This window comes from Lepidochelys olivacea (assembly GCF_965140295.1).
Source record: "Lepidochelys olivacea isolate rLepOli2 genome assembly, chromosome: 2".
In the NCBI taxonomy this organism is placed as follows: domain Eukaryota; kingdom Metazoa; phylum Chordata; order Testudines; family Cheloniidae; genus Lepidochelys; species Lepidochelys olivacea.
In genome coordinates, this window is record NC_140412.1 from 181,711,528 (window position 1) to 181,738,084 (window position 26,557).

General features: G+C 41.0%; 1 protein-coding gene across 2 annotated transcripts in view; it reads right to left on the reverse strand.

Annotated features, from left to right (window-relative positions):
• Positions 1–26,557, reverse strand: part of SEPTIN7 (septin 7) — a 98,929-nt gene that overhangs the window by 71,789 nt on the left and 583 nt on the right. The window lies entirely within an intron of this gene.

A 26,557-nucleotide genomic window follows, 5' to 3' on the forward strand; every position in this document is an offset into this window, starting at 1 on the left:
AGAGCGCTTTGAGTTAAACCAGCCTTCGTAGAGCGCAGTAGGGAAAGCACTGCAGTCTGTCCACACGGACAGCTTCAAGAGTACTGGTGTGGCCACATTTGCAGCACTTGCAGCAGCACTGGGAGCAGTGCATTATGGACAGCTATCCCAGCATGCAAGTGGCTGCAATGTGCTTTTCACAGATGGGGGGGTGGAGTGGAATGTGTTGTGTGTATGTGGGGGGAGAGGGTGAGTTTTTGGGGGGCTCAGAGCATGTCAGCATGCTGTCTTGTAAGTTCAGACAGCAGCAGACCCCCCTCGCCTCTTGCTCTCTCTCACACAGCATTCCACATGAATGGTTGCTTTGTCTCAGAGCAGATAAGCAGCCGGCTGTCAGAAACGGAGCTTTCAAAGGGCATTTCCGCATTCCTACAACCGATTCCAAACAATGTCAAGAGTGGCCACTTGACTTAAGGGGATTATGGGACGTTTCTGGAGGCTGATCAGAGTGCAGTAAAGCAACACCTCATCCACACTGGTGCTACGGCGCTCCAGCGAGGGCGCAGCAAACGTTATTCCACTCGCCAAGGTGGGGTACCAGCAGAGCGCTCTACGTGCCTTGCCAGTGTGGTCAGGTAGTGAGCTAGTGTGCCTGGGGCTCCTTTATTGTGCTGTAACTCACAAGTGTAGCCATGCCCTTAGTTTATAAAGATTTCAAGGCAGGAAAATTTTATGTAGTTCTTACTAGCCTAAGGACTAACTGCAGCTAGCAAGGAATAAAAACACCAGTGCTATCAGAGCTGCTATACCTCCTTTCTACCCCACCCCAAAGCCACAACCCCTTGCTGTACTACCACATTTCTTTAAATTGCAACTATTTATTGCATATCAGCTTTTTATTTAACACATTTTTAAAATGCTACTTCATAAGGCTGGTCAAATTACAGAAAAGTACTGGCTCAATATATTTGACTAATTCTGCTATTAATGTAATACATTTGCTGATTAATACTGGTTGGCTAGGCAGTTGGTTGAACACCACAAAGCAGTCTTGAGTAAATTTTATAAATATCTATAAAATATTTTTGTCAAGTATTTTACCAAGCTACTTTATCCTTTGCCTCTGTAACTTTCTCTTCCTGTCTTCACTCCTTTTCCCAGTAAGATCATTATTTTTCCTCCCAGAGTTTTCAACTGACCTTCCTCTCTCCATGCTCCCTCTTCCATCTATGTCCACCCTTATTTTCTCTCTATCCTCCGCCCCACCCCTGCAAAAACACCCCTTTTCTATAGCATTGCTTTAACTTGTCCCTTCAATCATTCCCTCCCTGCCACTGGACCCAACCAAAGGCTTGGGAGTTGCAGCAGATTTTTAATCATCAGAAGGTTAAGAATTAACTACAGACTATGGAAGACAAAGTCTCTACTGCCAAATGTACAGTCAAGCCGTTCCAGCTGCACATATTCTTATTAGGGACCTATTCAGTGGTTCCAGTGTCCATGTCTTTCCTGGCCAGGTTGGATAAATAGAATTAAAAAGATAAATCTGGATTTATTTAAATCAGTTAATACATCTTGCTTTAAAATAAAGCTATTTCAAATTAAATTTGAAAGTATGACAAATCATGTTAAGACCTATGTTCACTACAATTTATTAAAATCAGTTAAATTACATAATATTCAAGCAGCATGTTTGCTGCCAAAGTTTTAAAGAAAGTCAAACCACTGAAATAGTGGGAAGTCATTAACCAACAAACCATGTGAAACCAGGAGTTTGCTGAAGGGCTAAACCACCTTTTGGACAGCAATAGCCTCTTCCGCAGGTACAGAAGAAAATATTTTCTTCATTTGTTTACTCAACTGGTTTAGTTCAATGATTTTCATTCAAATTTGAGAAACCAGCTAGGAGTTGGAAAAGGAAGAGCTTTCCTGCTTTTTCTATGAATAAAAATGCGGTGCAAAGAGGAGATCTACTTCTTGTAAAATCTTGAAGATCATAGTGACCAGAAACGATCAGTTCAATTCACTAACTACAGATAACACTTCAATTATTTTTAAATGCAAAACATATTGTGACTTACGCAAGGAAAAAAGTATCCAGCACATTTAAGGTAGATTTAATTTTTTATTTGTTGTCTGTGCATTAATTGAACTCCAATTTTCATTCAAATGCAGTAAATTTCAGTTAATTTACTGAAGAAAATCATTCATCATTTTCTAAAATGTAAAAATTAAGAATCTGACCAGTATATGATAGGCTACAATTGTTTTAAAAAAATGGATAGTGATAACGTATCTTCCTGTTATCAACAAGCAGTACCAACTTATATCAACCACTGAGTACCAACCTTTCTTTAGGGAAGTGGTTCTCAACCTTTTTCTTTCTGAGGCCCCCCAACATGCTATAAAAACTCCACAGCCCAGTTGGGCCACAACAACTGTTTCTGCACATAAAAAACAGGGCTGGTGTTAGGGGGTAGCAAGAAGGGCAATTGCCCAGGACCCCTCACACCACAGGGAACATTGCAGAGCTAACTTGCTCAAGCCCTGGGTGGTGGGGCTCGGGGCCCCAGGCTGCAGTCCCATGTGGTGGGACTTCCACTTTCTGCCCTGGACCCTAGCAAGTCTAATGCCAGCTATGCTTGGAGGACCCCCTGAAACCTGCTCATGGCCCCCCGGACCCCTGGTTGAGAGCCACTGCTTTAGGGAAATAACTAAAAAGTACAAATGCAAAAGAAAATTAAAATAGACCATTTAAACCAAGGTTTTCTGCTTGCTCATTTAAAACATGATTAAAATCACTGTTTTAATTCAATGCACCCCTGTATCTGGGTAGGTTTCTGATTTACTTCAGGTTCTTGAGACTAGCTGTCCAAAAAGCAAGAAGAAAAACCCAAACCCCAAAAAACCCTTAACTGCATTGATGTTTTCCAGCCTGTTGGTTCAGGAATATTTTAGCATTCTTTACAAACCGTTAGAGTTGGAACATAATGTCTTGTGCTCTTTGAAAGTTTTGATTCCAAGCTTATACCTCTAGACTTTCTTGAAAGGGAAATTGACACACAGAAATTTCACATGGTCAAGAGAAAGCTACACAACGAAATTACTAAAGTCCAACATCACAAACAGTTAATGAAGTCCCAGTTTTCAAATGGTGTAAATTATTTCTAGTCCAGGTAGAAGATTTTAGATTACAAAAATCAAAATACCCTTTTGCTGGCACATCAGTCTAGTTGTGCTTTTTTGGCACAAGTTCAGGATTCATACAAGTACCAGACTACAGCAAACAATATTTTTTCTTCTTGCAATAGATAGGTACACTGGACAAAAATCTTGCATGTCCATGAGCAATAAAGAAATGGTGTAAACGTAAAACAAAGTATGTGTCAAGTGAGCTTCAAGAAAACATTAAATGAGCTACCCTGGAGATTTTCAGACTGATCTATGGCAGTTACTGAGGACCCATGGAGAGCTGGTTGGTCATGTAATGACAAGAGCTTATTTACAACTACCAAATCATTAAAAAACCTAATATAATTCTACTACTTTTCCACAGAAATGCTGATGTAATTACAAAACAAATGTTATATTGTGAGGAAAATGGGGGTCCATGGAACAGCCAGCAGAAAATGTGGTCTGTACTAGAAAAAGTAGCAATTTGGTTGAACAAAGCTACTATGTAAACAGTATAAAAGGTCTGATTGCCCAAGTTAGTACCATTCACATGAAAATGAACATTATTTTTCCTTTAAAATTTACTTACCAAAAAATAGATCCCATTTCAAACCATTATCTAGTACCAGTTTGTTTACACTGTACAAAGTTTTAGGCCAGCACTGGTCAATACAGGGTGGATAAATCTGATTTTTAAAAGATCACTTATTTTAAATCAGTTTATTTAAATTAAAATTAGGTTTAATTTTTAAAAATTAAGTCTATTTAAAATTAAAATTGAAATTATGACAATGTTAAGCCCTAAACTTACTCATCTTTTAGACCTTTTAAATTAAAGAATAAAATATTTAACAGTGTATGTTTGTTGTCAAAGTTTTAAAGTCAAACCACTGAACTGGTGGAAGTCACTGGATAAGCACCTACAACCAGAATTTGTTGAAGTGTTGAACCTGATTTTGATAGCAGTAGCCTCTTCTGCATATAAAGAGAATATTTTCTTCATTTCAGTTTATTCAACTATTTCAGTTTAATGACTAATTCATTCAAAGTTAAGAAGCCAATGGGGAGCTGAACAAGCTGAAAATCTATGAATAAAAGCTGGGTGTGAGAGGATGAGATCTATTAGTTCTAAAATCTTGAGGGACACTGTGGCCAGAAATAATCCATTCACTAATTACAGATAAGGCTGCGAATCTTTCCCAGAGGTCACGGATTCTGTGACTTTCCAGGACCTCCATGACTTCCACAGCTGCAGCGGCTGACCCCAGGGCCACCCCAGCAGCTAGTCCCAGGCACTTCCCCGGAGCAACCGTCCAGGAACAGTGGTGGGGCCCCGGACTGCTCCCCCGGCTCGGAGCAGTAGTAGCAGGGCCGTGCCTCCCTCTGCCCTCCCCCAGGAAGCAGCAGTGGTGGCAGGACCCCAGGCACCCCCACACCCGAGCAGCAGTGTCCACTGGAGCACTGTACTTCCCTCCCAGATAATATTTAGTTAGGGGTATTTTTAGTAAACGTCACGGACAGGTCACTGGCCATGACTTTCTGGTTACTGTCTGTGACGTTTACTAAAAATATCCGTGACTAAATCGTAGCCTTAATTACAGATAATGCTTCCATAACTTAAAAGATTTAAATGTAAAATATTGATAAACATACTTGTGTGCAACACATTTGCCAGTTATTTAATAACTAAAATGCTTTGTGAATTTTTAATTGTTTGACTATCCATCCAATTATAGCTTTACACAAATAAAAAAATAAAGAAATGCAGCATTCACTATCACTAAAAGTAAAAATCTGAATAATGTAAGTTGCATAATTGCTTAAATGCAGATAAATGTATTCTCCTGGTTAGAAAAAAAGCACCAGATTTAGTGCAAAGGCTATATTTGGTGGAAAATCATCATGCGTTAATGGTTACCAACCAGTGAAAATCAACCTTTCTTTAGGAAAATAACTAAAACATCTGAATGCAAAACATGATTAAAATAGATGTAAATCAAAGTTTACTGCTTGTTGAGTTATCCAGAAAAGCCACTAACAGTAATACAACTCCGGAGCACAGGGATACACAATGGAAGCTGCCTAGGAGCACAATGCCCACACTTCTTCAGCTATTCACAAGTTTATATTACTTTTTTTTTATAACCTTAAAGTTGGTCCTCTCCTGGATTTCTGGACTTTCCTTTTTATTTTTTCTACTTTTAATGCCACTTCCCTTCCCATAGCATTCTCTATTTGTTGGTGTCTTTTTCTTCAATTCTGCTAGATGCCTCACTCATTTGCCCTGCCTACCTCTCTACTTGGATTTTCCTTTTGATTCTTGTATCCAACATATGAAAGTTCAAAATAAAGGCTCTTGAACTTGCATAAAAACACTGTACAGGAAACATACGATTAATCCCAATTTTTTTGCTAGAATTCTTAGGCACATCTGACACACCCTGTATCTTATATTAAAGTAGTAATAATGGGTATGGAAATGTCACACCTCTGCAGACTGGCACCAATAGACAAATACGAATTGAAGCTACAAGATGAGAATCAGGAGTGCTGCTATTTTTCTAGCATTCCTCCCTCTCTTCCATGTTACTTTAGCTATTAATCGGCTAAGTGGATATAGCGAAAAAATAGGATTTCATTTTCTTTCCAAATACAGTATAAAGGATAATCACGTCTACCATATCTCAAAACACACTGATAAGCACATATGCTTTCAAGAGTAGTTGCAACAACATTTTAAACAGGCTCTAAGAGTATCTTACTTGTAACAAACACTGCAGATAACAAGTATCTTTCTAGCAAAAAGCCATATAAATACAGATCTTTAAAAAGATGTATCACTTTGTCTAGCCAGTGTATGCAAAGCCTCTGTGGCAGAGTTGGCTTACTGTTAGAAGCAAATTAGTTACATAGTTTTCTGTGTTTTAGACAGGTACACTTTCATCTTCTCTAATTGTACAGTGGTATAAAATGCATTGTAATTACTCTAATCAACTATGCTTATGCAGACACTTTACAACTTTCTATTACATGTACTTCTAAAATTAGTTTCTTCTAGTAAGTTACAAGTTAAGCCTTAAGACTCCTTTTTTTAAAAAAAGCATGCTTAGCAACAGTTGCAAAATGCCCTCCTGAGCCAACTCCCCTCAATTATCTTAACATTTGAATTTAATTGCTTCTGAGGGCTTATGTCAGAAGACAGAGTTGAGGATAAAAACCTCAGCAGAAGCTATCCTTAATTCACACCACAGTGCAATAGCACCTATGGTACACAGGATCACATACACAGATCCCTGTATTAAGTAGGAAAAACTGTGATAATTTAAGACTGGATTATCAGACCAGATTTTAGCCTCAACTCCATTTCATTGCTTTTGTGGGTTCACAGCTATTTTTAGTAACTTTATTAAAGATACACAACTGTTGACATTGTGAATACATAGAGTGAGCAGTAAAAAGAGAAATCTAAATTCAACTGCATAAAAGTTACACATTACAGAAGCACAGCCTAATGAATTATGTTAATGATTTATTTTCAACCAGTTCACCCTATTTGGTCCATCTTTAATCAAATGAATCAGTTAATCTAATAATGAAGGAAAATTTAATAATGGATGTAATGTGTACGGTAAAGTAATAAATTCAATTTTTAATTCTTGTCAAATGTATTGATGAAATCCATCACTGGCCGCCGTCACTAGAACAGATATTTTTGTTCAGCTTCAGCTAATTAGAACATTCCTCTACCCTGAGAAGGAAGAAAAGAGAGAGAACATATCCTTGAAATAATTCTGTTTCAATCCAGAAGTTTAACAGTCTTGGGCATTCCCAAGACATGAGCCCCTTTATCATAGTGTTTTCTTGAGCATTTTGCATTTATTATTTTGAGACTGCCATGTGACAATAGTTTTCCATTTGTATTCTATCCATTCGCAAGAGGCAGGAGGAGAAGAGACAGACTATAGTAAGCATCTCTGTCTACACTAGGTTTACTTTAGTTGACTGTCTGTTACTTTAAGTTAGCTAACATTTGTATGTGCTGGTCTGAACACCCCACAAATCATTGTGGCAGGACACAAGTTGTGTTTCTAGACTGAGTTCTGCATTTGCTAAATTGTGTTAGCTGGCAAAGTTTTATACTCAGTGGTTAGCATTGTTTCAAGCTGTATTTCTTTCAATATAGAGAAGATCATACTATGTGAATTGTCCTTGGGACTTTCAGAATGATGAATAATGAAAAATTTGATGTGTCAATAGAAAAACTTCATAATTCAGAGCTGTGAGCAAGGAAAGGGAAGAGAGGTTATTCAAAAGCTAAAACAATTCACAGAAAAATGGAATACAATGGAAATTCTTAACACTTTAGGTCAGGGCTAGTCAATAGGTGGATCACAGGCCAAATCTGGACTGCCAGATGCTTTTGAATGGACCAAGAAATTTTTATTTACTTATAATTATTGCTATTGCAGTACGAAAAATGTTTTTCTGGAGTCTGGACCTTGACTATACATTGACCAAGAAATCTGGACCTTAACAAAATACAATTGACTATCCCTGTTTTAGGTAAATCTGGAGATTTTCTGATATTATGTTCTGCCACTGTGATTCTAAGGGCTTGTCCACACTTACATGGCTGCAGCAGTGCAGCTGCACCAGGGCAGCTGTGCCATTGTAGCACTTAGTGAAGACCCTACCCATACTGATGGGAGCGCTTCCCCAAAGGGGGGGGGGAAATAGTTATGTCAATGGGAGACACCCTCCCGTTGACATAACACTGTCTAAAGAGGTGGTAGGACAGTAAATCTGTATCACTCAGGAGTATGGATTTACCACATTCCTGAGCGACAGAGTTATACCAACACAAGTTGGTAGCATAGACCAAGCCTTAAAAGCTTAACAATGAAGTCTCCTTAAAAAGAGTTTCATTACAGTCTATCATAATTCGGTGAGCTGAGGAGAGGAGGAAAATATACACTAAGATAAAGGGTAGGTGGCATTATTTAAAAAAACAAAACAAAAAAAAACCAAACACACACACCAAAAAAACCCACCAAAAACTAAAGTGACAGTCTCAGTGAAGATTTTAAAAAGCAAACTCAATTTAAAATTCCTCTTCAAATCCTTATTTGTAGAATCTATCATAATGGCCAATGAAAACTTTTGACTTTCAAGTCTGCTGTTTATACTTCAGGATAATAGCTGATGTGGTCAAATGGCATTGGGAGTGGGCTGCTTAATGTCTTCTGGAAAAACAGCTCCACACCTATGAACATCGAATGCAACTGCTGAATCAGGAATATACTGACAAAAGATAAGAGATGTGAGTAACAGGAAACGTGCTGCAACATTCTGGTTCAGTTCTGTAAAACTAGTAGAAGGGTGAGAAAGCACTGACTTCCAAGTCAAATTCAAGATTTAAAAATCTCATAATAAATAATCCTGTGCGGAAGGGTGTGATCAGTTCTAACAAACTCAGAATGGGAAAAACCTGTAAATAAGGTTGGAAGTTCTTTTCAATTCATTATTCATATCCTCTCCAGGCCTCTGAGATTTACACGTGAAAGAAAATCATGACTGACCAAACCTTAAATCAGAATCCCTTAAATCTTTCTGGAGAAGACCCCAGAATGTTCCTGTGATCACTGTATTCATCCCAGGATTATAGACTGTTCTGATCATTTAAAAGTCTGGTCATATATTCAGGACCAGTGAAATACAAGTGTTATAACCCACCTAATGACAACAAATTTGACTAGGGGGAGAAAACAGTCAGTTCCTGTATGTGGATTGTCCAAGCTTAGAGCAACAAATTATTTTGCTATTCCAGGCCTCTTGAAGACCATTATAAATTTCAATTCTGAATATCTTGTGCCTTTATTAAATTTCTGAAGATTAGAACAAGCCAGGTTACTGAAAGGTCTACTATACTTTTCTAATACATATTGTTCGCTATCAAGTTTATCATTACAACAAAAGCCACTTGACCTGAACACTTGGCTAGTTTGATGTAAATTACCAATGATACTCTGAATCCAAACCAACCCCCTTTTTATTTCAGGTAGTTTTTCATTGCAGTCTTACAAACTCCACTCTTAACGCTCTTCTCTAGGGAGGTGAAGGGTCTGTATTGCAGTTGAAATACTTTGAACACTGGTTCATTTGACAGTTTACCACTTGAAAGTGGTACTTGAAAGCTGAATAAGACACTACCAAGTCTTGTTCTATAAGCATGTCTGTGAATGTTTTCAAATAGTCTTTTGAAAAAAAAAAAAAAACCACTCTGTTGAAGTTCATGTCATCAGGACTAGAAAGAGAGCCTGAACTCCGGCACTGGTACACAAATTTAAAATATTCCTATCTACCCAGGTATTCGTTTAATGATTGGAGATTGCAACTATTTTTAAAAAGCATTTCAGTTCACAATTAGAGAGTGGAGATCTGGGAATGCTTCAGATTCTTTTCAAATAAGTAGGTTGTCACCAGATATGAAAAACAGCCCTGTTCCACGTGCACACGTAAGTAAAAACCACAAGCATGCAAATGTACCTGCTATGACTAGCACATGCTCTTAAAATGACTTACCATACTTTCTGTAAAAAGAAAAGGAGGACTTGTGGCACCTTAGAGACTGTCATAAAAATAAAGGGAAGGGTAAACCCCTTTGAAATCCCTCCTGGCCAGGGGAAGCTCCTCTCACCTGTAAAGGGTTAAGAAGCTAAAGGTAACCTCGCTGGCACCTGACCAAAATGACCAATGAGGAGACAAGATACTTTCAAAAGCTGGGAGGAGGGAGAGAAACAAAGGGTTTGTGGGTCTGTCTGTAGTCGTCTTGGCCGGGGACAGAACAGGAATGGAGTCTTAGAACTTTTAGTAAGTAATCTAGCTAGGTATGTGTTAGATTATGATTTCTTTAAATGGCTGAGAAAAGAATTGTGCTGAATAGAATAACTATTTCTGTCTGTGTATCTTTTTTGTAACTTAAGGTTTTGCCTAGAGGGGTTCTCTATGTTTTTGAATCTAATTACCCTGTAAGATATAGATACCATCCTGATTTTACAGGGGGGATTTCTTTATTTCTATTTACTTCTATTTTTTATTAAAAGTCTTCTTGTAAAACACTGAATGCTTTTTCATTGTTCTCAGATCCAAGGGTTTGGGTTTGTGGTCACCTATGCAAATTGGTGAGGCTTTTTATCCAACATTTCCCAGGAAAGGGGGAGTGCAAGTGTTGGGAGGATTGTTCATTGTTCTTAAGATCCAAGGGTCTGGGTCTGTAGTCACCTAGGCAAATTGATGAGGCTTTTTACCAAACCTTGTCCAGGAAGTGGGGTGCAAGGTTTTGGGAAGTATTTTGGGGGGAAGGACGCGTCCAAACAGCTCTTCCCCAGTAACCAGTATTAGTTTGGTGGTGGTAGCGGCCATTCCAAGGATAACGGGGGTAATATTTTGTACCTTGGGGAAGTTTTGACCTAAGCTGGTAAAGATAAGCTTAGGAGGTTTTTTCATGCAGGTCCCCACATCTGTACCCTAGAGTTCAGAGTGGGGGAGGAACCTTGACAGAGACTAACAAATTTATCTGAGCATAAGCTTCCGCAAGCTACAGCTCAATTCATCGGATGCACTCATTTTCCACCGAATGCATCTGATGAAGTGAGTTGTAGCTCGCGAAAGCTTATGCTCAAATAAATTTGTTAGTCTCTAAAGTGCCACAAGTCCTCCTTTTCTTTTCGCGTATACAGACTAACATGGCTGCTACTCTGAAACCATACTTCGTGTTTTACTTGTTTAATTCTATCCTATAATTTGTCTTTCTGAAAAGTTCTGTTGGTTTAATAAATTGTCCCAGGTCCTATACTTTTTTCACTCTTCTGAAGAACAGTCTGTCCTTGTGAAGTCTGCAGTGTTGCTGCAGCCATGTTCGTTCGTCCCATGATGTTAGAGAGAGAAGGTGGGTGAGGTAACATCTTTTACTGGACCAACTTCTTTTGCTGAAAGAGACAAGCTTTTGAGCTACACCTGGGAAAGTACCTTTCCTTTCCCAGACCTGAAGATAACCTCTGTGTAGCTCGAAAGCTTGTCTCTTTCCATCACCAGTAGTTGGTCCAATACCAGATATTCCCTCACCCAGATTGTCTCTCTAATAGCCTGGCGAAGAGCATTCAGTCATGTGCCTCACAGCACAATTTTATCAAAATCATGACAGATGGATATTTAGGGTCAGATCCTTAATTATGTAAATTGGAATAGTGTTAGTGACTCCTTCGGAGCTATGCTGACATACAGCAAGTGAATTTGGCCCATGAAATATTGTCAAAGTAAGGAGGAAGGCTAAACTTTAAACTCATCAAAAGAAGCCAAACTGACTTACTACATTCAAGCTCACAAATTATTAGAAATCTTGTTTCCAGTAACCTAAAATTAAGACACTATTACACATGGAGTAACTTCACCCAATAAAGCGTATATATATGCACACTCCTATTTATCAAGGGATGAGTCAGCAGATATTTGCAAGAATTCATTTAAAAAGAACTGTCAAGGATACAAGTGTTGCAGAATTATCTGCTGCAAAGAAGATGGGCCAAGGGGTAAGTCGGCAAGAGATGAACATGGAGAAAGGAGATGTCGAGAAAAGCAAGAAAGCAGCCAGCAGCTATAGCGAGACTGGAGCAAGGTTCTTCCCAACTGCTGGGAAATCTGCATGTTTTGAGAGAATGTTTTCTCCCTCTGCATAATGCAACCAAAGAGACAGAGGGGATCATGAAGGGAAATGGAAAAATTACTAAACAAATTAAAGGTGACATGTATATTCTTCTAAAAAAGGATTTAAGACTAAAAACTTGTAGTTTCCCAGGACCTATCTGGGATATTCCTTAACGTAGATATCAGACTTCCTACTGTAATCTAAGGTGCCAGTATTTATGCTCAAACCCCAATATATTGAGAAGACTATCCAGAAGCATTGAAATGAGAAAAATTCACGTTCCTGCAGCATACTGAAGGGACACCAAGATAGAGATATTAGTTTCTTTCTATGTGAGCTAACCTATGTAGGAGAGAAGAGAAAGTAGGGCAGATGAGCGATATTCAACGAGAGCATTGAATGGGTTCACAGTTTAGATCAATTTGCATTGCCAGTGTTACATAGGGGAGAAGCATCTGTTTATTGACTCAGAGGCATAGGTCATATTTAAGAGGTCAACGTGACTTTACTACAATGGAAAGGTTAGATCACAAACAGTCCCTCCATGAGTATCAAACCAGGATACAGAATAATCTATTCTCCGGGTTGGCAACCTTTCAGAAGTGGTGTGCCGAGTCTTCATTTATTCGCTCTAATTTAAGGTTTCGCGTGCCAGTAATACATTTTAATGTTTTTAGGTCTCTTTCTGTAAATCTTTAATATATAAAACTAAACTATTGTTGTATGTAAAGTAAATAAGGTTTTTAAAATGTTTAAGAAGCTTCATTTAAAATTAAATTAAAATGCAGAGCCCCCCGGACCAGTGGCCAGGACCTGGGCAGTGTGAGTGCCACTGAAAATCAGCTCGTGTGCTGCCTTTGGCACATGTGCCATAGGTTGCCTACCCCGATCTATTCTAACTCTGCAGTTTTATTTATTAACATTCCTTGACACTGCAAGGGGATATAAAGTTTTTATCAAATCTGCAACAAGATTGTTTCCTAGCCCTTTAAGAAAGGGGACTACAAAATCGGCTTTCAGACCCATGAATGTTTGTGGGTAAAATGTGACAGCAACATCAGACTCTGGAGTTTGGCAAATAGGAACAAGAAGCACAAGAATGTTTCTGGTGTACAACCAGCCAGCAAGTGGCACAAACAGAAAATAAACCCATAAAAGACACCTCCTAGTTAAGCATCTGCTTTAAGATGTATGTTGTTTATAGACTAGTGGTTCTCAAACTTTCCAGACCACTGTACCCCTTCCAGGAATCTGAAGGGGGGTAACTTAGCTTCATGGGGCCCTGGGCAACTGCCCTGCTTGCCACCCCCTAATGCCAGACCTATACTTGCAACCCCCCGGGGCGGGGGGGGGGGGGGGGGGGGGGGGGGGGGAGGTCACAACACCTAGGTTGATTGATCTAGATGAGTTCATGTACCCCCTCCCCCCCCCCCCCCCCCGGAAAACCTCTGTGTACCCCTAGGGGTACACATATCCCAGTGGTTCTCAAGCAGGGATACTGCATTAAAAACATAAGAACGGCCCTACTAGGTCAGACCAAAGGTCCATCTAGGCCAGTATCCTGCCTCCCGACAGTGGCCAGTGCCAGGTGCCCCAGAGGCAATGAACAGGTAATCAAGTGATCCATCCCTGTTGCTCATTCCCAGCTTCTGGCAAACAGAGGCTAGGGACACCATCCCTGCCTATCCTGGCTAATAGCCATTGATGGACCTATCCACCATGAATTTATCTAGTTCTTTTTTGAACCCTGTTATGGTCTTGGCCTTCACAACATCCTCTGGAAAGGAGTTCCACAGGTTGACTGTGCATGGTGTGAAGAAATACTTCCTTCTATTTGTTTTAAACCTGCTGCCTATTCATTTCATTTGGTGATCCCTAGTTCTTGTGTTATGAGAAGTAGTAAACACCACTTTCTCCACACCAGTCATGATTTTATAGACCTCAATCATATCTCCCCTTAGGTGTCTCTTTTCCAAGCTGAAAGTCCCAGTCTTATTAATCTCTCCTCATACGGAAGCCGTTCCATACCCCTAAGCATTTTTGTCGTCCTTTTCTGAACCTTTTCCAATTCCAATAAATATATCTTTTTTGAGATGAGACCACATCTGCACACAGTATTCCAGATTAATCAATTTGGTGTCTGAGTACCTCCCATTGATGCTTGAAATGATGTGATCAATCGGTTACATATGGGGAATGGCTTTCCATTAGATATTATTATGTCTGGCTGTGCTATAGTTACTTGGTAGGTTGTTCAGTTTTGGAAAAGAGAAAGGTGAAAAAAATCTTTAAAACAATTTGGAAAGAATCCTTGGCCTTCAGTCATGGAGCTGTACAGTATGAAATGCATCAACTATTCACTAGCCAAACGTGGATCAAAAAAACACACTGTGGTTGCTGACATTAACGGACATTGAAATAAAGCATCTGTAACCATGTATCCAAAAGGAACTGATGCCAGATTCAAGTAATTGTTTTATCATAGCAACCAAAAGCACACTGTGTGTTCATTAGGAACCAGTATAGACAACATATCCTCTTTTCTCATGTTATTTCATCTAATAGTTCACTCAACGATTCATTAGTGAGCTAGCTCAGGAGGACCATGTAGAAAATCATATACTTACATAGGGGAAAGTGGTTCAGTATAAACTACTGCACTGAAAACAGCAGGTATTGTTTAGTAACATTGCTGATGTTCAAACTACAATTTTATAGGTAAAAGTACAAAACTAGTTGTGTTAAATATTGGGGCGCGTCGAGAAGGATAATAAACACCACTTAACCACATTATGTAGGGTTTAATATTTTACGACATCGCTTTCTGTGACTCTCCCTGAATCGGTTCTCCAATTCAAAATCTGCAAAAAGGTGAGGCAATTTATGCTGCTTCTCATGAGGCCACTGAGAATGAATGTAGTCAGAGTTGACAAGTCAAGTGGACAAAGCAACAAAACGGGTTTTAAAAAGGAGAACATTTTGACTTGTTTTCTACCTGAACTGAAAACCAAGTGAATTACAAGTAGCTTGCTGCCAACATTTCAATTAACTACCATTAGTTTGCAGCCATGGTTAGTGTCAATTTATGTATTGCAAACCCATTGCTAAGAAGCCTGACAAAAAGGTATATTTAAAATTTAGAAAATCGGAAATACTGTATGATCTCAAAAGAAGTTATATTAAAAAAGTAGTAGTTATATCAGTTAGGGGGAGTTTAGTATCACACCCAAATTTTTAAAACCCCTTTTTTATCTTCCCCTTAAGTGATCCATACAATATTTATACACAATACTTACACACAGCTATATACTTCAAGTTCACTGTAGTTATCTAGAATTAGGACACAGGATACATAAATTTGCGTCCAGATGACAGGGAGTTTACCACAGATTTTTGCCTCCTTACTCTGATGATGTGTTAGCAAGAAGAGATACTGTAGTTCACTCTTTATATACACTTCCTTATAAGTCTGATATCAGTATAAAAGTTAAAAATGCAAGTCTATTAAAGAAAGTTTTGAGAAAGCACTAAAGCCCAACTATAACATTTATAGGAAGTTACCTGAAAGTAATGAAACACTGAGCATTGAAATCAAATCTATTTCAAGCCACACTTCCATCTTAAAATGGAGAGTTAAAAAAACTGGTTTTAGGAACTAAAGAAAAATGTCTCATTCCCTCGAAACTACAAAATCTAAATGAATGTTATTTTCTCCTATGCAGGCTAAACATTTTCTCTTTAGGCACAGCTGTTAGAGTAGATTCACTTCACTTCATTCATTCAATTTTTTTGCCTACATCTGGATGACTGAAAATGCAGGAAGTTTCCACCCACACCAGAGAAGCCTAAAAAGATAAGAATCAAGAAAAACTACTAACTATTGAACAAATGTCAATTAACAGTTTTTACCTAAACGAATCTCAATCAAGGCAAGGGGACGATAGAAGTCAGATGAAGTCTGACATGAAGATGCAGGAAGTCTTGACTTTTCCGTGTAAGTAGTAAACATAAGTTAAAGGACCAAATATACATGCACAGATCCAGAAGATATAACTGTGGGCAGAATGAGGCTGTTTATTTTTATAATTAGGCAATATACCTAATCCTTTACTGCAGCAACATATAGAAAGCCAGCATGTATTTTAGTGATGCTATGAAATATAAAACCTCAGGTTTAGAAAACAGTAAAAGATTACTCATTTCTTCTGTTAGGAAAATATTTTATGAATATATTTTTAATGCTTTTGTTATATTGCTAACGTATACCTTTTGTTTTCAGTCTTTAAATATTTCCGAATTTGAATACTGAAATTTTTGCATTAGGGTATGTCTAAGCTTTCACAGATGTAGCAACAGAGCTGCAGTGTAGGTGGTGACAGGGAAGTGAGCTGGGATTTTAAAATAGAACGCGGTGGAACAAAGTGAAAAGGGAAGTCCATTCTTTCAAGTGACACATTCACTTTTTAAAATAGTCAGCCTGGCAAGAAGAAATGGAGACAATCTTGAGTTTATATGGACTACTAATCCAATTAACTAGGACATTTGACTGACATCTGAAAACTCAAACATCCTAAAATTCTCTTCTTGCACCATCCTTTGGATTTTGCACAATTCTCTTTCCCCAGAACTCCCAAACAGAATCAAAGAGGACTTAAGGAAAAATTCACAGTAGCAGAAAGGAGGCTAAGTTCCTTACTACTTCCTTTTTCAGATAGGGATGTCTTCCAAGTTCATTTGTTCTTCCCCCTCACAGAGAATCTATACCACAGCACTACCTCCTGCAAAAAGGCAATGGTGTTCCTTTAGTCAAATGTAACTAAAGCAAAACAGGGTCCTTCCAAGGGTATGTGGTACCTTCACAGTCCTCCCAAGCACAGAGAGAAAAAGACTAAACTGCGTCTCTACTAGTCAATATAGTAGAGTCACTACTGTAAGTCTATTTTGGACTCTAGCTTCCTCCTGTCCTTTTGCTTGTCTTGACCAACGTACTTGTGCTCACAAATGATGTGTCCTTATACTCTTGTCCTACTGAGATGCTGACAGTGACCAGGGGCTATCAATTTTAATGTGCTACTGAGGTCATTGCTGGAAAAAAGTGTGCTGCATCCACAAGACATAGGTGTAATAGCCTTTGAAATTCCCCAGCAAGCAAAACCTACAAAGGTACAGGAAGTTTTTATACTAAAGCCAGGAATGTCAGGAAATAGTCTGGCAACAGAAATATAATCGGTCTTTTTGCTGAGGCGCTGACAGAATTGTGAGCAATTACATCACTACAGAACCTAGGGGGGTTGTGGACCCTGCAACCCATTACCCCCACCTCCCCTGAGGATGAGTAGCAAGAGTCAGAAGTGGAATATGAAGAGAGCAATGAACATCTCTCCCTCAAAAGCCAGGATCTCTTTGGGATTAAGGACACTGAGGCCTGCTGTGCAGGAATCAAGCCCAATTCCCAGCGAGAAACCCAGCTCAGGATTTAAGAAGCAGATCCTATCAAGGGAACCTCAGTGTACAAGTATCTAACTTTACTATTTACTGTGCTAACTTCTCTTCCAGGTGCCCCACTACTGCAGCCATCTTTGGCAGATATGAGCTTGGAGACTAAGGGGTTGTCTACACTTGAAACACTACAGCGGTGCTGCCCTCGCGCCTCAGGGTGTAGACACCCACTATGGCAGGGTTCTCAAACTGGGGGTCGGGACCCCTCAGGTGGTCGTGAAGTTATTACAGGGGGCGTTGCGAGCCTCCACCCCAAACCATGCTTTGCCTCCAGTATTTATAATGGTGTTAAATATGTGTGTTTAATTTATTGGGGGGGGGAGGGGGTCGCAATCAGAGGCTTTCTACGTGAAAGGAGTCACCAGTACAAAAGTTTGAGAACCACTGCACTATGATGACAGAAGAGGTTCTTCCACTACCATCGCTACTGCAGTCTGTGCCGGGGGTTCGGTCACTAAGGAGCGTGCGCTTTTCAGCCGTAGCCGGCTTGGCTTAACTTCTGAGTATAGACCTAGGAAAGGTCCCCAATTCCTGCCTCCCTTGGGTCCATGCTGTCCCACCTTGATTCACTTCCTGCCCCCAGCAGATATTTTCACAATGGCGTCTTGAATAGCTGGGCAATCAGCTTCTGTCTCATGCTGAAGCCCCAACCATCAATTGTTTATAAGCCCCTGCCATGGAGGACACATGCCTATCTATGTACCTATTTCCCTTTCACCTCCCTGCATCTCTCCTGCTTGCCAAATGTCATCCCCATGTCCCAAAAAATTATTCACCTGCTCCAGAGGGTATATGGCACCAAGGCACAGCTGCAACCTCTACCCCACCTGCCCACTTGCAGCACATTTGAATAATGAAAAAACATTTAGTTGCGCTAAATTCAACTGTTTATTGAGGCAGTAGTTACAGGAAAAGTTTGGTTAGTATTCTCAGTTTACATGAAGTAGACATGGACATTGATTGCCCATAAAGAGACTAAGGCTACAGCTGAAGCATACATGCCCTGTAGCACCCATTTGTACATGAAAAGATGTTCACTTTAAGGATAGAAGAGCCATACAGCTCTTAATGGCTTTTCAGAGACTTACATAGAAAGACTGGGTGCAGTTAAGGCTTTAAATAACCAGTGCAGAACCCTATCTTTCTCTGCACTTTCAGCACATCTGCAGAGAAGATAAAGAACCTAAGACTGAGAAATTGCTTGATTTTGGTATAGACATTATGTGGGATAGCTGCACAGTCACTGCCTTAGTATAGCTCACAATTCACTCCTGCTGCATTTCAGGGAGTACCAGCTTGATGAATAACTTCACAGCATCTCTCGTCTGCAGTTTGCCTTTTTAAATAAGGCCATTCTCCACCTCCTAGTCACTTGCATCAATGTAATGTCATCAAAAGTCAGGACGGCGCAAAGAGGATGTTAAGGGGATTACTTTTCAGCTCACCCCAGGTGCCCTCCACTAACCTCTCCAACCCCATATAAGTACATTCCAAGGCACATCAAAACTGCAAAGGCAGACCAGTAACACAATTCCCAGCACCAGACAGTCTGCCAGGCACCACTGCACACCCAAACAGCATAAAGTACACACACAGAGTGCCCTAATGCAATTTATGGCCTCCCTGCATGCAAAAAATCAATAGCAACCTTTAAAACTCAGTGCAACAGTACCTAATGCAGAAGTTCTAAGGAAAAAAAAATTGGTGGCCACACTTTACAGCTACCAACTCTTGTTAGTGGCTGCTCTCACACTTTTCCCTAAAAATACGTAATTAGCTTTAGGAAAAACAAATAAATATGCATATACACATGACCAAATCATTGTAATTCATTTGTTGCTAACTAGTAAGTCTGCTGTGAAAAGTGATACTTGTATGTTTGTTAATATCACTTTTCACAGCAGACTTACTCAGCCCTGACAAGCCTGGGGACAAATTAAGCTCTGGATGGTGGATCTGGGGAGTCAGCAGAGGGCTGGAGCCCCGCGGCTAGAGCCCAAAGCCTTGCATCCAGAGCCTGGGGCCTGCCGCTGCACAGCTGATGCCTGGGGATGAAGTCTGAAGTCCCTCGGCCAGAGCCTCCCACCCCAGAGCTGAAGCCCAAAGCCTGAGCCCCACTGCCCCTGGGAAGACGGGGAACTCCCACTTTGTGCCCCAGGTGTCTCCAGAGGTGGGCAGGACCCAACCCTTGCTGGTGGTCCCAGCAACCAACACCAAGGCAGTGCATCCAGGAACAGGGGGAGGGAAGGGCTGCTACTTTGTCCCCTTCCCCCAAACATAGCCCAGAAGTTTGTGGCCACTTGAAAAGCCTCTGGTGGCCTCATGAGGCCATGGTAGCCACATCTGAGGAACACAGAGTCCTAATACATGGCATCACACATGGGCATGGCTACAGACCAGTAACATTCGGGAGTGGCCAGCTTCCAGATGGCAAGGATGACCCACTTCTCCACAGATATGGGGCACTGCATGTTGGCATACTACCATTACAGCTCCAGGACTAGTTCAGCACACATCTCAAGAAAGGTTGTCTTCACCTTCCTGAAGTTCTCTCGCAACAGCTGATCACCCCAGGTCTGCAGAATGATCCTTTCCCACCAATTAACGCTAATTTTCTGAGCCTAGAAACAGTGCTGCACTGTTTGAAGCTGATACACAAATAGCTCCTGCAGTAGCATGGTATTATCCTCCTTTTCCTCCCTCTGCTGCTGCTGCTACTGCCTCATCTGCTTGGTAGTGCAGTGGGTAAAGTTCAAAACCAAAGGCACTTGGCTCCAAGAACTCAAAGCCCAAACAGACTCTGCTTATTTACAGTTGCAAAAACACAGCAGCGCAGAGCATTGTTCGGTCCTGCTTGCTGACAGCAATTCAAATAATGGCAGTAGTTCCCCTCTACCCCCGAAAAGAGAAGAATAAGCGTGGTCACACTGGATCAGACCAATGGTGCATCTAGCCCACTCTCCTGTCTTCCAACATTGGTCGTGCCTTATGCTTCAAATATCATAAACAGAACAGAGCAGTTATCAAATGATCCCTTCCTTATCATTCAGTCACAGCTTCTGGCAGTCAGAGGTTTAGGGACACCTGGAGCATAGGGTTGTGTCCCTGACCAGCATGGGATGGAGAGAGCAGAGTCATGGGATTTTTAAAATATAAAAATTGACCCCAAGATCTAGAATTCCACTAGCTTCCATCTGACTTCCACTATATATGCCACAGCATGCAGTGAGAAAAATATCCAGAATACACACTGTTCAGCATCAAAGCAAAGGCCCATAGGATACGGTCCCAGAATGACATGTGCTTAGTGTGCCCCAGCTCTACTGTGTACACACGAGGGCACAGCCGAGTCATGTGCATGCAATTATTACAACTTAATACTGTGCACCAACTAGTGGGTGTCACAATGCAAATTTAATGCCCTACGTAGACAAGGGGCAAGGTAACAACACAGTGGTGCAGGGACTAATGTAACTAAAATAAAGTGTTCTCAAGCAAGAAAATATGGAATCAGTTCTGATACCTTCCTTATATATTTAATAAAACTTGTATGTAAATATTTAAATTTTTGCTTTTATTTTTATTGCAGTCAGGTCCAGAGGCCTCCAAACAAGAGTCCCATTGTGTTAGGCATGTACATATACTAAGAATCCTTGCCCTAAAGAGTCTAAACCAGTCTAGACCAAAAAGTCTAAACTTTACAGTCTAAACCAGAGGTGAGCAAACTACAGCCCGTGGGACCGTTCTGCCAGGCCCCTGAGCTCCTGAGGCTTGCCCCCGGCCCCTCCCCTGCTGTTCCCTTTCCCCGCAGCCTCAGCTCACTGCGCTGGTGCAATGCTCTGGGCGGTGGGGCTGTGAGCTCCTGGGGCAGCGCAGTTGCAGCGCCCAGCTTGACCCAGTGCTCTGACCTGTACGGTGGCATGGCTGGCTCCAGCCGGGCAGCGCAGCTGTAGCACCGCTGGCCACCAGTGCCCCAGGGAGCACAATAATGGGGTGGGGGTTGGATAGAGGACAGGGGAGTTCGGGGGGGTGGTCAGGGTTGTGGATAGGTGTCGGTCAGAGGGCAGGGAACAAGGCGGTTGAATGGGTCGGGGGGGAGGAGTCGGGGGGGTTGGATGGGGTGGCAGGGGGTACTCAGGGGCAGAGGTTCTGGGGACAGGGAGAAGGGGCAGTTTGATGGGGCAGGGGTCCTGCGGGGGCAGTCAGGGGTGGGGGTTCCAGGGGCAGTCAGGGGACAGGGAGCGGGGGGGCAAGAAGCGGGACGGGGGCTGGGCCACGCCTGGCTGTTTGGGGAGGCACAGCCTCCCCTAACCAGCTCTCCATACAATTTCCGAAACCCGATGCAGCCCTCAGGCCGAGAACTTTGCCCGCCCCTAGTCTACACCAGAAAAACAGAGAAAGGATGGGAGGGGAGAAGAGCATGGAGGGATGCTCAGATACTATAGTGATGGGTGGTGAGACAAACCCCAAGGAAGAGAGAAGTGGAGTGACTTGCCCAAAGTCACAGCAGGTCAGTGGCAGAGGTGGGAACAGAACCCCCAATCCAGTGCCCTGTCCACTACTATCCTCTTCATAGACTATTTTCCCACATGATTAATCCCCCTGACCATCCCCAGAAATATTTTTAATGGTTTTGTTTCTAGACTTAGAATAATTCTATGTGGGCATCAGCAACACAACAGTAGCAGAAAGCCAGCAGAAGCATCTCAATCCTCCATTTCTTCCAGCTCTGATGTATCAAGCAAAAGTCCCGATCACATGAACCTAGGTGTAGGCTGTGGCAGTGACTGTCTTTGTTGTGTGCGTTTGTAAAGCACCTAGCACAACAGGATCCTGCCCCAGGACTAAAGCTGCTACAACAGCACAAATAGGAAGACCAAAAACTTTCAGTCCTAGATAACTATTTCCCATCCACTTATTCTCAAACAAGCTCAATTAAGCTCTTCACACTGGGCCTTTAACACAGTTAGCAGAACCATTTTAAAACCTGGTTTTTAAAAGTATTTTAAAGTGGTCAAGTGTTAGAGATTTGGTGTAGACAGGCATGGAAAGTGAATTAATTTCAATGTAAATTTTTTAAAATACTATGAAATTGAATATTCAACAGCTAATTTTAAAAGAATATTTCAGCAATTTAAAGATGTTTTATTTAAAACACCCTGAAGGTGACTAGCCAAGCTAAAGCCTGATCAGTGTTGAAAGGACAAGCTGAACCAAATTTAAATAGACAAGTTAAAATTCTTATTAATTGGGCTTGGCTTAAGACCTTTGTTATACTCATCTCTTGGTATAATAGCTCCTTTGATAACACTTGCTGGCTTCCATTAAGAAATTGTTCACCTTGGTGTGTAGCTTCAAGAGGGCAATTCTAACCAAAATATGGACAGGTACCAGAAGAACCTAACTAAATTTACAGCAACTATGCATCTTCCATTAAAAAGACACTTTAAATTACAAATGTGCTGTTTTAAAAATCAAGATTGTACTTTGGCTCTTTTCAAGCCTTATACAAAAGAACATGTGCAGAGTCCAAGCCTAAAATAGTCAAATTTAAGTTTGTGACTTTGAACTTCATTTAAATTTTTAAGTATATTCAATACCCACAGTATGGGGTACATCATCTTTCCCACAAGCTGGAACCCAAAAATTATCTACAGAGCTAGGATAAACACAAATGCAAAGTAATACAAGAGGCAGATACATAGGATGAGATTTGAAGTGAGTGTTTAGAGTCATTAGACAAAAGCTACAGAAAACCTATTCAGGAAACAGGAACTGCAGAGAAAGCACTTGCAGCAAGTCACATGACTGTACGCAGAAAGCGATTTACAACACATATGCTTGTAGCTGCAAAGATATGCAAGAGTCCTAGCCACAAGCCATCCAAACTCACCAAGTCTGAACATCTAACATTTACAATCTGTACATATAACTAAACCAGAGGACAAGACAAAAGTCATAATGAAACTCTAAGCAGAAGGTTTCAGAGTAGCAGCCGTGTAAGGTGCCACAAGTACTCCTTTTCTTTCTAAGCAAAAGGTGTTTCTAGCACTGTAAAGAACTATGAAGCCAAGATTTTGTTGCTCATCATAGGTACAACTAAAAGGAAAATATACTGCAATTAGGGCTGTTGATTAATCGCAGTTAACTCATGCGATCAATCAGGTTTAATTTTTTTGAGTTAAAAAATTACGTACTGTTAAACAATAGAATACCAATTGAAATTTATTAAATATTTTGGATGTTTTTCTACATTTTCAAATATATTGATTTCTATTACAACACTGAATACAAAGTGTACAGTGCTCACTTTATATTTTTATTACAAGTTTTTTCACTGTAAAGAACAAAAGATAGTATTTTTCAATTCACCTAATACAAGTACCGTAGTGCAATCTCTATCATGAAAATTAAACTTACAAATGTAGAATTATGTACAAAAAGTAATTGTATTCAAAAATAAAACAATGTAAAAAACTTTAGAGCCTACATGTCCACTCAGATCTACTTTAGCCACTGGGAGGAAAAAGAAATCATGCTACAAACAGTCGGAGAAAACTGGAAGCAGAATTCAGTAACAGCCTGTAGATTATATTAGAAAATGGCAAACTTGTGGTGATACCAGACAACCTGTCCAAGGCCATGTCTACACTACCCGTCGGATAGCGATCCGTCTATTGGAGATCGTTCTGCCGTCGACTCTGGAACTGCATCATGGCGAGAGGCGAAAGCGGAGTCAATAAGGGAGCGGCGGCCGTCAATCCCACACCGCGAGGACGCGAAGTAAGTGATTCTAAGTCTATCTAAGATATGTCGACTTCAGTTACGCTATTCTTGTAGCTGAAGTTGCGTATCTTAGATCGATCTCCCCCCTCACTCCCCATGTAGACCAGGCCTAAGTCTCAGAGAATCTAAGAATGGTCTTTGAGCTGGATACACTTTTCTCAGAAGACCCTGATCAGGTCTTGAAGCCATGTGCCATGGTTATTGGTTAAATCTGAAAATATCCAAAAATGATCCACCATGGCCCCCACAACCAGTGAGGCTTGAAAATGATTACACCCCAATGCCAGAATATCACAGACTTCAAAATGGATTTAACAGGGAACACAAAAGAGCACACCATGTTCATAAATTCAAAGACTCATACCATCCTTTCCCCTAAGATTACATATATATGCCATTGGTGGAGGTGTGCAGAAACCTGCCAAGCAAACCCTGTTACCAGGGTAAGTGAAATACCTCACAGGCAACGAGATACTTAACCAACTAGGTTATGGGATATCCTATAGTTGGCTGGAGGAAAATGGACATTGCCATTCGTCTACAGAAACTGGCTAATGTGGCAAAACCATCCAATGTTCTGTCCTGCATCTCCACCTTTGGAATATAACATCAACAGACTTGGAGACACTCAGTAGTGCAGGGACATCACACAGAATAAATGGTATTGCAGTGCAGCCTCAGGTACCAACTACTGGACAATCCAATAAGCTTACACATGCAGAGAAAGTCTAAAATAAAACAAAACTAAAACAAAAATCACAGCATCACTCCCTCCACCACTAATGCTTCCTCCTGATAGCATCTGTAACCAAGCTGGCCATCCTGGGATGGAACCAGTGGGCACAAACTATGAGGAGCCCATTCACAATGCTCCAATTAAGAACCAAGTATGGTCTCTGGTCAGGCAAACAAATGTAAGTGACCAGATGATCAGCTCTTGGACTGGCTTAACATCCATGCATGCACAGTGAGACTCAGATCAGTGTTGGATATTTGGGAACCAGTAATGTGCCAGCAATGGAGATGTCTATGGTGTATGAAATCCTGAAGACTGAAAACACTGGAAAAATTTGACTTGAAAGATATAAATGTGTGCCTCAGCAGGCACTGTATGCCAAAGTTGCAGAAGTACTGTGGAAGGATGACAAACTCAAGTCCATAATCAGAATGGGAACATTTCACACATATGCAGTATGTCTCTGATCATTGGGAAAAGATTCCAGGATGTTGGTCCCAAGGTTGAGTGCAGTATTACTGCTGAAGGTTCCATCAGCAGTGTACTGGAGGGACAAAAGTACAACTGAGCTGTCAGACTACATAAATCAGTGTACGAGGCCCTGCTTTTATATCTGTATGAACACCACCCGGTTTACTTAAAGCCTCAATGACAATAATCCAGATGGAAAAGTTGTGCAGCAACACTACACGGCAACAGCTGAATGATGTCTATACACAGGACAGATGTTTGATCATCTTTCAGCTTTCAACACACACCTGAACTTATTGAAGCATGAAAATGGCAACATTTGGATAAACTACACTGATATGGTTGAGGTGGCTCTTGGGCCTATTTGTGCATCCAGAGAAGGTGACTGGCTTCTTCACCGAGCAATGGCAAGAGCAATGACACCCTACTGCTTTGCTTAAGACAAGCAGAATTATGCAAGATATCTGTTAGTATACTACACAGAAATGACATGGCTGAAATAGAACACCCTGACGTGTATGATAATTTTTAAAAAATGGAGGCTTCTCAATACAGATGAGGTTATCAAACCACTGTGGATCAAGCCATTGAAGAGACTGTCAATAAGTGCACACAGACAGTGGGCGAAACCAAAGGATTCAGTCTTACAGCCTGAAACCAAAGGATTCAGTCTTACAAATTTTGGTGCCACAAACACACGATACACAGGGTCCTGATTACTGATGTGCAAGAAGGAAAAATCCAACCAGACCAGGGATCAGCAAACTTTGGCATGCAGCCCGCCACGGTAAGCCCCCTGGCAGGCCGAGCCAGTTTGTTTATCTGCCACGTCCGTAGGTTCGGCTGATTACCTGCGAACCACGGCCATTGGGAGCTGCAAACAAACCGGCCCGGCTCGCCAGGGGGCTTACCCTGGCAGGCTGCGTGCCAAACATTGCTGATCCCTGAACTAGACTTTCAGATCCCCAGCTGAAACTGTTCTATTGACAACTACAAAACATTTTTACTTGTAGACTGAACACGATGCTGAGCTCTAGACCTCAATGACTTCCACTACATCATTTTTGCAGTCACTTTTCAGTAGATCTACATTAATGTTTCTCCATAGGCTAGCACAACACCCCCTCTCTGCTGAAGGCTCTTTATCTTCCCCATTTTCTATCCCTATTCATCTGCTTATGTAACAGAAGACAAAAAATGAATGTCCA